The sequence below is a fragment of the Anomaloglossus baeobatrachus genome (assembly GCF_048569485.1).
Source record: "Anomaloglossus baeobatrachus isolate aAnoBae1 chromosome 3 unlocalized genomic scaffold, aAnoBae1.hap1 SUPER_3_unloc_1, whole genome shotgun sequence".
NCBI classification, from domain to species: domain Eukaryota; kingdom Metazoa; phylum Chordata; class Amphibia; order Anura; family Aromobatidae; genus Anomaloglossus; species Anomaloglossus baeobatrachus.
This window is the reverse complement of record NW_027441780.1, coordinates 824,525-839,720: the sequence shown is the minus strand read 5'-3', so window position 1 is coordinate 839,720 and position 15,196 is coordinate 824,525. Positions and strand designations below refer to the sequence as shown.

Below are 15,196 nucleotides of genomic sequence, written 5' to 3'. Positions count from 1 at the left end.
CCCCAGAGATGCTGAAATAAAGCCCACCGGAAATACAAGCTGCAATGGTTAAACTGTTCAATATTGTGCTGAGTGCCGGCTTCTTCCCTCATACCTGGAAGCAAGGGCCCATCACACCCATCCACAAGAGTGGGGACAGGTGTGACCCTGCCAACTACAGAGGAAGACGTGTCAGCAGGAACCTGGGAAAACTGTTCACCAGCCTCCTGAACAAGAGGATCCTCAGTTTCCTCACCGAGCACAATGTCCACAGCAAGAGCCAACCAGGGTTCCTGCCAAACCACCGCACCACGGATCACATCTACACCCTGCACAGTCTCATTCAGAGCCACATCCACAAAACAAAGTGCGTGAAGTTATACACCTGTTTTGTGGACTTAAAAAAGGCTTTTTACTCCGTCTGGCACCCGGGTTCTTGAAATTTCTGGAGAGCGGAATAGGAGGAAAGTCCTACGATGTCATCAAAAGCTCCTAAACCGAGAACCTCTGCAGTGTGAATGTGAACGATAGAAGAATGGCTTATTTCCAGCAGAGCCGAGGAGTCAGACAGGGCTGCAGCCTAAGTCTAAGGCCCGCTTTAGACGCTGCGATATCGTTACCGATTTCGCTAGCGTGCGTACCCGCCCCCATTGGTTGTGCGACACGGGCAAATTTCTGCCCGTGGCGCACAACGTCACTAGGAACAGTCACACTACTTACCTGCCTAGCGACGTCGCTGTGACCGGCTAACCGCCTCCTTTCTAAGAGGGCGGTTCATACGGCGTCACAGCGACATCACTAAGCGGCCGCCCAATCAAAGCATAGGGGCGGAGATGAGCAGGATGAACATCCCGCCCACCTCCTTCCTTCCTCATTGCTGGCGGGACGTGGGTAAGGAGATGTTCCTCGTTCCTGCGGTGTCACAAGTAGCGATGTGTGCTGCCGCAGGAACGACGAACAACATTGTTACTGCAGCAGCAACGATAATTGGGAATAGGGGGTGATGTCACCGATCAGCGATTTTGAACGTTTTTGCGACGATTCAAAATTGCTCATAGGTGTCACACGCAACGACATCGCTAAAGCGGCCATATGTGCGTCACAAATTCCGTGACCCCAACGAGATCGCTTTAGCGATGTCGTATCGTGTAAAGCCACCTTAACGCTCTTTAATATCTCCATCAATGAGCGTACACTGCTCTGGAACGTTCCACAGCTACAGGCCTTACCCTCCATGACGCCCAGGTGACATTTTCTCTATGCAGATGACCTCCTGCTGCTGACATCAACTGAGAAAGGCCTCCAAGACAACCTACAAATCTTGGAGAAATTCAGCTCTACGTGCGCGCCACTGATCAACCTAAAAGGAGACCAACATCATAGAGTTCCAGAAGAGAAAAAAGAAGATCGGACCAGCACCTTCATTTGTCTTAAATAACTGCGCTCATACAGGAAAGGACACATACACCTACCTGGGCCTGGAAATTCACCAGTCAGGGAGCTTCAAATAAGCAATAGAGATTGCTATGCCATCCGAAGGAAACCATCATCTGAAGCCACCAGTGAGGGTCTGGCTAAAAATCTTCAATTCCATCATCACCCCAATCCTCCTGTATGGCAGTGAGGTCTGGGGCCCTCACACTTAGCCCGATTTCACAGATTCGGCTTTTCGCTGGTTTGGCGGATGCGGCGCACGCCAGTAGTGTATACAGTACAGTGGCAGCGCGACAAGCTCTGGTCACATGCTGTCATGTGACCGGCGCATGTGACTCGGACGTTACAGCGCTGTCATTGTACTGTATACACTGTACGGGAGTTCGCCGCATCCACAAAACCAGTGAAAAGAAGGATGTGTGAAACCGGGCTTACCCAGATTGATCAAGGTGGGATTCCAGCCCAACATAAATATTCAACCTGGAATTTTGTAGGCGCCTTCTCCACGTCCATCAAAGCACCTCCAACAGCTCCTGTCAGGCCGGGCTGGGCAGATTCCCTCTACACCTAGCAGTTCTGAAGAGGGCAGTGTCATGTCAGTCTCACCTAGAGAATAGCAATCCACGCTCCCATCACCATAAAGCCCTGATACATATAGGTGGTCCAGATGAACCAGGACCCCTGGCACAGCTCTCCCAAACCCAACAGGACAAAATGACCAATCACAGCAGCCTGACAAAAGCCAGAATCAGGAAGATGGTAGACGAGGACCACGAGAGGTGTCAGTGACTGGAGGACCGATATCTACACCTCACAGAAACTGACCACGTACCAGAGACTACAGACTGACCCCATATCTGGAGAAACCCCCAGACCCCAGAGACCGCAGGACTATGAGCCAATATAGACTCAGTGCCCACAGTCTAGCCATCAATTCCCACACAAGCAAAGCTACAAGCCCAGGGAGGACAGACTGTGCCAACACTGACCTGGAGGCCAAGGAAGGATGAAACCCACCTCCTGCTACACTGCACCAAACACTCAGCAGTGAGGGACACTCAGCAGTGAGGGACACTCACTTCAAGAGACTATGATATCTTCCCGGGATTTGAGCTCCATAAAGGAGGAAGAGAAAATATATATCCTGCTGAAGGAAATATGATAAAGGGAACCTATCACCACATTTTTGGCGTATAAGCTGCGGCCACCACCGGGCTCTTATATACAGGATTCTACCATGCTGTATATAAGAGCCCAGGCCGCTGTGAGAACATAAAAAACACTTTATAATACTCACCTAACGGTCGTGCGGTGGACCATATGGGTGTCTCCGTTCTCCGGTGCCGCCTCTTTCGGCCATCTTCGTCCTCCTTCTCTACCTGCGGTGCACGACGGGTCCGACATCATCCACACTCGCCGGCATTCAGGTCCTGAGCAGGGCAGATCAAAGTATTGTAGTGCGCCTGCGCAGGATCGGCGAGTGTGTATGACGTAGACGCGTCAAGCACACAGGCTTCAGAAAGAGGACGAAGATGCCGATAGAGGCGGCACCGGCACAGGAGAACGCAGACGCCCATATGGCCAACCGCACGACCGTTAGGTAAGTATTATAAAGTGTTTTTTATGTTCTCACAGCGGCCTGGGCTCTTATATACAGCATGGTAGAATCCTGTATATAAGAGCCCGGTGGTGGCCGCAGCTTATTCGCCAAAAAACTGGTGACAGGTTCCCTATAAGCCATGGACTTCTATAGCACCCACCCCGGATGTTCCCCCATCCATCCTTCCTACAGTCCCCACCCCCGATGTGGTCCCATCATGCAGCATCAGCCCCTCAATGTTCAGTATCGCCCAGTGTAAGCCCCCTACAACATGCAGCATCGCCCAGTGTAAGCCCCCCAGCGTGCAACATGGCGAACTGCTCAGCACACCCTGCAAGCTCCCCCAAAGTGCAGCGTCGCACCCAAACATGCATCGCCCCCTGTCCAGTGCGAGCCCCCCAAAACGTGCAGCGTCGCTCCCTGCCCAGTGCGAGCCCCCCCAAACGTGCAGAGTCGCCCCCTGCCCAGTGCGAGCCCCTCCAAACGTGCAGAGTGGCCCCCTGCCCAGTGCGAGCCCCCCCAAACGTGCAGTCGCCCCCTGCCCAGTGCGAGCCCTCCGAAACGTGCAGTTGCCCCCTGCCCAGTGCGAGCCCCTCCAAACGTGCAGTCGCCCCCTGCCCAGTGCAAGCCCCCCCAAACGTGCAGTCGCCCCCTGCCCAGTGCGAGCCCCCCCAAAACATGCATCGCCCTCTGCCCAGTGCGATCCTCTCAAACGTGCAGCATCGCCCCTGCGAGCACCCCGAAAGTGCAGCGTCGCCACCTGCGATCCACCCAAACGTGCAGTATCGCCCCCTTGCGAGTCTCCCAAACGTGCAGCGTCGCCCCCTTGCGAGTCCCCCAAACATGTAGCGTCGCCCCCTGCCTAGTCCAAACCCCCCAAATGTGCAGCGTCACCCCCTGGCCAGAGTGAGCCCCCCCTAAACTACAGCGTCACCCCCTGCAAGCCCCCAAACGTGCAGCACCACCCCCTTGCGAGTCCCCCAAACGTGCAGCGTCGCCCCGTCCAGTGCAAACTCCCCCAAACATGCAGTCACCCCCCTACGAGGCCCTCAAACAAGCAGCGTAGCCCCATGCACAGTGAGCCCCCCAAACGTGCGTCGCCCCCTGCGAGCCCCCCCAAATGTGCAGTATAGCCCCCTGCCCAGTGTAAGCCCCCCAAACTAGTGATGGGTAGCTCCTGAACGAGCCGGCTCTTCATAGTGAATCATATGAGTCGGCTCCTGGCAGGGAGCCAATTGAAATGTAAACGGCTCTTTGCCAGTTCCATTCCACAGTCAGTCCCCTCTTGCCCCGCCTCTCCCCTCTTGCCCCGCCCCTCTCGGCCCCTCCCTCCCGGCAGTAGTCACTCTGATCTTATCCAGGAGACTGAGAATGCTCCTCTTGCTGCCGCACATAGCACTGACTCACAGCCCCGCCCCCTCCAATCTGTGACAAGCAGCAGCAGTCAGGCAGTCACAGCCCCGCCCCCTCCAATCTGTGACAAGCAGCAGCAGTCAGGCAGTCACAGCCCCGCCCCCTCCAATCTGTGACAAGCAGCAGCAGTCAGGCAGTCAGGCACTTTATTAAAGGAACACTGACATCTGGATTTAGCCTGATTCTAGTTATTTCCCGCCAGCTTGTAAATCCTCGCTGAGCGCGGGAGAAACAGCGGATGTAAATGTGCGTCCCTTGTTCTCTCCCATTCACTTGAATGGAAGAGAACAAATGATCCGCGATGGAGCATCACTGGATCGCAGGCTCGGGGGCTGCAGCGACTGTGTATATGCACCATTAGCTAGTGCAGCTTGGAATGGTTCTGTTGTTTCTGGTGAATAACCTCCAGCAGCCGCTGTTACATGATAGCAGTGCCAATCTGAGGGACCACCTTCATGCACAGAACTAGTCCTATACAAGGCAGTGCAGCCTCTCACATCACATCCCATTCTGCATACAATTGCCAGTAGTGTTCAGCTCATTGAATTGCACTTGTTTGATTTCTGCACTTTTTTTTTATCAAACATTGTGTTTGTTAAAGTTTTTACAGCAAATAATATAAAATCTGGTTATTCTGGAAACTATTCTGTTTTATGTCATAAATTGGCACATGTGTAGATTTTTACTAAAACGTATACAATCATGGGTTACAACATACCAGAATTGGGCTTCAAATTTAAAGCCAAAGGTAATAGGAAAGGAAGAGCCGTTTTCGGAGCCAAAAGAGCCGGCTCACCAAAAAAAAAAAATCGCATTTTACCCATCACTACCCCAAACGTGCAGCGTCGCCCCCTTGCGAGTCCCCCAAACGTGCAGCGTCGCCCTGTCCAGTGCAAGCTCCCCCAAACATGCAGTCACCCCCCTACGAGGCCCTCAAACAAGCAGCATAGCCCCATGCACAGTGAGCCCCCCAAACGTGCGTCGCCCCCTGCGAGCCCCCCCAAATGTGCAGCGTCGCCTCCTGCCTAGTGTTATTCTCACATTGCTTATGAAAACCTCCACAGCATCGCCCCCTGCCCTGTGTAGCCCCCCAATATACAGCATCGCCCCCTGCCCTGTGTAGCCCCCCCAATATGCAGCATCGCCCCCTGCCCTGTGTAGCCCCCCATATCCCCCTTCCTTATGGAAGCCTCCACAGCCCTGTGCTGCAGCTTCAGCCCCTTCCCTGTGATATATACACGAGCTGCAGCCCCCAGTAGTGACAGGAGACACTTTTATTTCTTACCCCAAAATCCAGATCGGTTGAGCCTAGAGCTACAGGCCGCGCTGAATAAAGGACACGCCCCCTAACAGTACCTGAATACGCCCCGGAAGTGACGTCATAATCTGCAAGCAGCCTGTATTCTCTAGCATCTCCCCTGATCTGTGACCGGATCGGAAGCAGCGGTGCTCGGGCTCCTGTGCAGAGCGGACGGATCCTGACCCTGAGGTGGGGAAGATTCAGCTTTTCCTCATTAGTTATAGAGCTGAGGTCTAGTGATGGGCAGTCCGGCTCATTCGGCTCACCAAAAAGAATCGGCTCTTTTGGCTCAAAAAACGGCTCTTTTTTTAAAAACCCCTCTGCTCCACCCTGTGATGATACAGACCTCCCCTGTACATTGGGAGCCTCATTCTACACCTTGTATGTATCTAGTGAAGCAGTTAAAACAGTTTTTAGCATTCTTGTTTCCGTTTCCTCAGATTGTCAGCTCTTCTGGACAGGGCCCGCGCTCCTCTTTTATGTGGTGTTTTTTGTACATGTCCTTTCTACATTAGTCAGTGCTCTGATATGTGTCGCTCCTACAAAAGATTATAATTCCTGAAAATAAAGGCGAGTTGCAATTACTGTGCTGCCTGTCACTATATGTGCAACACACACACACACTGTACATACACACACTGTACACACATACTGTACATACTGAACACAAAGGACACACATACACACATTGTACACACACACTGTACATACTGAACACAAAGGACACACATACACACACACATTATACATACACACATTGTACACACATACAGTACATACTGAACACAAAGGACACACATACACACATTGTACACACATACTATACATACTGAACACAAAGGACACACATACACACATTGTACACACATACAGTACATACTGAACACAAAGGACACACATACATACACACATTGTACACACACACTGTACATACTGAACACAAAGGACACACATACACACACACATTATACATACACACATTGTACACACATACAGTACATACTGAACACAAAGGACACACATACACACATTGTACACACATACAGTACATACTGAACACAAAGGACACACATACATACACACATTGTACACACACACTGTACATACTGAACACAAAGGACACACATACACACACACATTGTACACACACTGTACATACTGAACACAAAGGACACACATACACACATTGTACACACATACAGTACATACTGAACACAAAGGACACACATACACACATTGTGCACACATACAGTACATACTGAACACAAAGGACACACATACATACACACATTGTACACACACACTGTACATACTGAACACAAAGGACATACACACACACATTGTACACACACACTGTACATACTGAACACAAAGGACACACATACACACATTGTACACACACACTGTACATACTGAACACAAAGGACACACATACATACACACATTGTACACACATACTGTACATACTGAACACAAAGGACACACATACACACACACATTGTACACACATACTGTACATACTGAACACAAAGGACACACATACACACATTGTACACACACACTGTACATACTGAACACAAAGGACACACATACACACATTGTACACACACACTGTACATACTGAACACAAAGGACACACATACATACACACATTGTACACACATACTGTACATACTGAACACAAAGGACACACATACACACATTGTACACACACACTGTACATACTGAACACAAAGGACACACATACATACACACATTGTACACACACACTGTACATACTGAACACAAAGGACACACACACATTGTACACACACACTGTACATACTGAACACAAAGGACACACATACACACATTGTACACACATACTGTACATACTGAACACAAAGGACACACATACATACACACATTGTACACACACTGTACATACTGAACACAAAGGACACACATACACACATTGTACACACATACAGTACATACTGAACACAAAGGACACACATACATACACACATTGTACACACACACTGTACATACTGAACACAAAGGACATACATACACACATTGTACACACACACTGTACATACTGAACACAAAGGACACACACACATTGTACACACACACTGTACATACTGAACACAAAGGACACACATACACACATTGTACACACACACTGTACATACTGAACACAAAGGACACACATACATACACACATTGTACACACATACTGTACATACTGAACACAAAGGACACACATACACACACACATTGTACACACATACTGTACATACTGAACACAAAGGACACACATACACACATTGTACACACACACTGTACATACTGAACACAAAGGACACACATACACACATTGTACACACACACTGTACATACTGAACACAAAGGACACACATACATACACACATTGTACACACATACTGTACATACTGAACACAAAGGACACACATACACACATTGTACACACACACTGTACATACTGAACACAAAGGACACACATACATACACACATTGTACACACACACTGTACATACTGAACACAAAGGACACACACACATTGTACACACACACTGTACATACTGAACACAAAGGACACACATACACACATTGTACACACACACTGTACATACTGAACACAAAGGACACACATACATACACACATTGTACACACATACTGTACATACTGAACACAAAGGACACACATACACACATTGTACACACACACTGTACATACTGAACACAAAGGACACACATACATACACACATTGTACACACACACTGTACATACTGAACACAAAGGACACACATACACACATTGTACACACATACTGTACATACTGAACACAAAGGACACACATACATACACACATTGTACACACACACTGTACATACTGAACACAAAGGACATACATACACACATTGTACACACATACTGTACATACTGAACACAAAGGACACACATACATACACACATTGTACACACACACTGTACATACTGAACACAAAGGACACACATACATACACACATTGTACACACACACTGTACATACTGAACACAAAGGACACACATACATACACACATTGTACACACATACTGTACATACTGAACACAAAGGACACACATACATACACACATTGTACACACACACTGTACATACACAAATTGTACACACATACTGTACATACACACATACTGTACATACACACATTGTACACACATACTGTACATACTGAACACAAAGGACACACATACACACACACATTATACATACACACATTGTACACACATACAGTACATACTGAACACAAAGGACACACATACACACATTGTACACACACACTGTACATACTGAACACAAAGGACACACATACACACATTGTACACACATACTGTACATACTGAACACAAAGGACACACATACATACACACATTGTACACACACACTGTACATACTGAACACAAAGGACATACATACACACATTGTACACACATACTGTACATACTGAACACAAAGGACACACATACATACACACATTGTACACACACACTGTACATACTGAACACAAAGGACACACATACATACACACATTGTACACACACACTGTACATACTGAACACAAAGGACACACATACATACACACATTGTACACACATACTGTACATACTGAACACAAAGGACACACATACATACACACATTGTACACACACACTGTACATACACAAATTGTACACACATACTGTACATACACACATACTGTACATACACACATTGTACACACATACTGTACATACTGAACACAAAGGACACACATACACACACACATTATAACATACACACATTGTACACACATACAGTACATACTGAACACAAAGGACACACATACACACATTGTACACACACACTGTACATACTGAACACAAAGGACACACATACACACACACATTATACATACACACATTGTACACACATACTGTACATACTGAACACAAAGGACACACATACACACATTGTACACACACACTGTACACACTGAACACAAAGGACACACATACATACACACATTGTACACACACACTGTACATACTGAACACAAAGGACACACATACATACACACATTGTACACACATACTGTACATACTGAACACAAAGGACACACATACACACATTGTACACACACACTGTACATACACAAATTGTACACACATACTGTACATACACACATACTGTACATACACACATTGTACACACATACTGTACATACTGAACACAAAGGACACACACACATACACACTGTACACACACACTGTACATACTGAACACAAAGGACACACATACATACACACATTGTACACACACACTGTACATACTGAACACAAAGGACACACATACATACACACATTGTACACACACACTGTACATACTGAACACAAAGGACACACATACATACACACATTGTACACACACACTGTACATACTGAACACAAAGGACACACATACATACACACATTGTACACACACACTGTACATACTGAACACAAAGGACACACATACATACACACATTGTACACACACACTGTACATACTGAACACAAAGGACACACATACATACACACATTGTACACACATACTGTACACACACCAACATATGGAAGCATAGGATACTGAATAGCAAAATCAGTTTATTTCAACACAACCTGGAACAGAAATGTTTAAATGCTAACATAGCATGGGTCCAACGTCTGCTGGTGGTGCACAGCACTACAAGTCCCAGCAAGTGGAACACAATATGGCAATGCAACACTAGTTACATACCAACTTTTTTAACAGTTAAGTGACAATAAATGTCATTGAGGTAGTATTGCACATAAAACAAATGTATAGAGGTTGTCCTAACATTGATGGCCTGGCCTTACTATAGGTAATGAATGTGTGATGGCTGGAGGGCGGATGTGCGGTATCTAGCCGCTGTCACTACATACAAGACGGAGCACCTTCAAATCTGGCCAACATTAAGAAGAGCTGATCATCCGAGGTGTCGGGTGCGGCCCTACAGCAATCACACATTGATCAACTAAAGCAGAGGTGAGGACCTCCAGGTCTGGAGGGTGCAGGTCATGTGTTCAGGATTTCCTTATGGTACTGTCACACTGGTGGAGGATCGCCTCTGAACATGCCTGTAGTCCAGGCGAGGCAGGGAGCTATACTTTGTATGGCTCCGGTCATGTGTCAGAACACTATTGCTGCGTCACACTGGTGGAGGATCGCCTCTGAACATGCCTGTAGTCCAGGCGAGGCAGGGAGCTATACTTTGTATGGCTCCCGTCATGTGTCAGAACACTATTGCTGCGTCACACGCGGCAATGTGTTCAGATCGCCTGCTCCTCATCGCCAGGTTTCCCAGCAGTGCTAGGCAACCTCCGAATTCAGGAGATGAGCGGTGGCAGCGGGAAATTGCCCTGTCACACAAGGCGACACACTGGCGATGTCATTGTAACTTGGCCATGCCTACTAAGTTGCAGCAACATCGCCAGTGATACCTCCCTGTCTGACGGGGTCTTTAGTATTGCACAGTTGATAATTGAATCATCTACACTGTGTGTGGCACTCAAGACCTGAAGTTTCCCATCTCTGAATTAAAGTAAGGGCCCTGTCACACATGTCAATGTGGTGGGCAACGTCGCTGATGACCGTGTGACCCCGCCCACCGCATCAACGTCACGGGTGAGATGTCATATGTGATGATCTCACCTGCGACTTCTCCTGCAATGTCGCTGTGTGATGCCATAGCATCACACCAGTGTCTCCAGGAGCTATAGTGCAGCTCCTGAAGTCGCTGGTGTGAAGGTGTCACATGCAGCGATGTCGCTAGATTGCAGTTGCGTGGTTTTCGGTCCGGACCGAAAACTTCGCGACTGCGACCAGCGATAAATTGTGGGGCGATTTTGCTGGGTCACACGTGGCGATGCACTTACGATATCGCTACAGTGACATCGCTGTGGCGATATCGTGAGTCACATTAAGCTGCGGGGAAACCAGGAGAGGTAAGTACAGATTTATTTTTTAATGAGTACACGCTCGCCAGAGGATTATGGGGGAGGAGGGGGGTGCATTATAGTCTATGGCGAGTTGTGAGGCTGCATTATGCTATGTGGAAGGCTGTGAGGCTGCATTATACTATATGGAGGGCTGTGAGGCAGTATTATACTATATGGAGGATAATGGGGGTGCATTATTATAATTGGATGACTATGGGGACTATGGGATGCATTATAATATATAAATGACTATGAGGGTACATTGTGATATATGGAGGAATATGGGGATGCGTTATAATAATTGGATGACTATGGTGGTGGGAGGGGAACACCATATATACCAGGATAAGGGACATATATACACGGGGCCCATACATATGATCTGACCAACATGTGTGCGCGGAGTGTGACAGGTGGGGGAGTGCCCAGGTCTACATTTCACACTGTGGCTCACCAGACTCTAGTTACGCCACTGATAATTAGGAAGCGATACAAAAAAAAGTGTTTTATAGATGTGTGCAGATGTCAGATCTATTTACATCTAAAAATACCAGGATTTGTAACAGAAATAGAAAAAAAGTCTTAACTGCGAGAATTGTGACACCGCAACGCCACAGACACATGCATATAGAGGCTAATGAATATGTTGTATGTAGTCACCAAACTAGTAAAAAAATATCAATTGTGGTCACAAAAAAAATACACACACACACATGCACAGACACTCACACACACACATGCACAGACACTCACACACACAGACACACAGACACACACACATGCACAGACACACACACATGCACAGACACACACACACATGCACAGACACATGCACAGACACACACACACAGACACACACACACACATGCACAGACACACACACACACACACATGCACAGACACACACACACACATGCACAGACACTCACACACACAGACACACAGACACACACACAGACACACACAGACACACATGCACAGACACTCACACACACAGACACACACACACACACACACACACAGACACACACAGACACACACAGACACACACACACACACACACACACACACAGACACACACACACACACACATGCACAGACACTCACACACACAGACACACACACACAGACACACACACACACAGACACACACACACACAGACACACACACACAGACACACACACACAGACACACACACAGACACACACACACAGACACACACACACAGACACACACACACAGACACACACACACAGACACACACACACACACAGACCCACACAGACACACACAGACACACAGACACACACAGACACACACACACACAGACACACACACACACACACACACACACACAGACACACACAGACACACACCAGCTTCCACTAAACATTAAAGGAATGGAGACATGGCTTATTATCAATGATTTTCTCTTTTTTTATGCCAGAAAGAAAACCTTACAGGGTTAAATGAACATGTCAGCGGTCATCTGTGCTGTGCACACACTGGACACTAACTCTATACAATGATTGAAGCTGTATACACTTCTTTACATATGTTTGGTCTAAAATGCTATTACCCAGCAACTGGTCAGGTCTTTACTGTAGTGGTCCTGAACCCTAATACCTAGAGAAGATGATCATTGTTATCAGCAAACAAGCTGAGCCCTCTCCTTCTACACATTACCATATGTGCCAGTCGAGGTCAGAAAACTTAACCCCAGCACATCATTCCCTGGTACTCAATTGTGCCCACTGAACTAAGGAAGAACCACTATGTGTGTATAGCTTTAAGTGTCAGCTCCTGCCCAGAGCTTGTGTTTACTTTACTCTTCTCCTTATCTCCTGCTTCCCCCTGAAGCAGAGAAAAAAAAAAAAAAAGCGGCTCTTTATGGCTCGTTCACTTTGATGATTCGGCTCATATCGTTCACTTCAAAGAGCCGGCTCAAAGAATCGGCTCGTTCGCGAACGACACATCACTACTGAGGTCACACTGGATTTTGGGGTAAGAAATAAAAGTGTCTCCTGTCACTACTGGGGGCTGCAGCTCGTGTATATATCACAGGGAAGGGGCTGAAGCTGCAGCACAGGGCTGTGGAGGCTTCCATAAGGAAGGGGGATATGGGGGGCTACACAGGGCAGGGGGCGATGCTGCATATTGGGGGGCTTACACTGGGCGGTGCTGCACGTTTGGGGGGGTTGCAGGGGGCTATAATGCATGTTTGGGGGGGCTGGCAGGGGGTGATGCTGCACGTTTGGGGGGGGCTGGCAGGGGGTGACGCTGCACGTTTGGGGCGGTGGGGCTGGCAGGGGGTAACGCTGCACGTTTGGGGGGGGGGCTGGCAGGGGGTGACGCTGCACGTTTGGGGGGGGGGGGCTGGTAGGGGGTGACGCTGCACGTTTGGGGGGGGGGCTGGCAGGGGGTGATGCTGCACGTTTGGGGGGGGGCGGGGCTGGCAGGGGGTGACGCTGCACGTTTGGGGGGGGGCGGGGCTGGCAGGGGGTGACGCTGCACGTTTGGGGGGGGGGGCTGGCAGGGGGTGATGCTGCACGTTTGGGGGGGGGGCTGGCAGGGGGTGACGCTGCACGTTTGGGGGGGGGGGGCTGGTAGGGGGTGACGCTGCACGTTTGGGGGGGGGGGCTGGTAGGGGGTGACGCTGCACGTTTGGGGGGGGCTGGTAGGGGGTGACGCTGCACGTTTGGGGGGGGGGCTGGTAGGGGGTGACGCTGCACGTTTGGGGGGGGGGCTGGCAGGGGGTGATGCTGCACGTTTGGGGGGGGGCGGGGCTGGCAGGGGGTGATGCTGCACGTTTGGGGGGGTGGGGCTGGCAGGGGGTGATGCTGCACGTTTGGGGGGGGGCGGGGCTGGCAGGGGGTGACGCTGCACGTTTGGGGGGGGGGCGGGGCTGGCAGGGGGTGACGCTGCACGTTTGGGGGGGGGCTGGCAGGGGATGACGCTGCATGTTTGGGGGGGGGGGGCTGGCAGGGGATGACGCTGCACGTTTGGGGGGGGCTGGCAGGGGGTGACGCTGCACGTTTGGGGGGGGGCAGGGCTGGCAGGGGATGACGCTGCACGTTTGGGGGGGGGCTGGCAGGGGGTGACGCTGCACGTTTGAGGGGGGGCAGGGCTGGCAGGGGATGACGCTGCACGTTTGGGGGGGGCGGGCAGGGGGTGACGCTGCACGTTTGGGGGGGGGGCAGGGCTGGCAGGGGGTGACGCTGCACGTTTGGGGGCTCGCACGGGGCGTTGGTGCGCGTAGTGTGGGGCTCGCCCTGGGCAGCGGGGCGGGGCGAGGCTGCGCGTAGTGTGGGGCTCGCCCTGGGCAGCGGGGCGAGGCTGCGCGTAGTGTGGGGCTCGCCCTGGGCAGCGGGGCGAGGCTGCGCGTAGTGTGGGGCTCGCCCTGGGCAGCGGGGCGAGGCTGCG

General features: G+C 49.6%; 2 protein-coding genes across 2 annotated transcripts in view; both read left to right on the top strand.

The window, feature by feature from the left end:
- LOC142258696 (uncharacterized) overlaps positions 1-15,196 on the top strand; it is a 226,680-nt gene that overhangs the window by 175,116 nt on the left and 36,368 nt on the right. The window lies entirely within an intron of this gene.
- Positions 5,831-15,196, top strand: part of LOC142258701 (uncharacterized) — a 279,057-nt gene continuing 269,691 nt past the window's right edge. The window contains exon 1 of the mRNA XM_075331323.1: positions 5,831-5,915. The gene's annotated coding sequence lies outside the window, so the exon portion shown is untranslated. The remainder of the gene's footprint in view (positions 5,916-15,196) is intronic.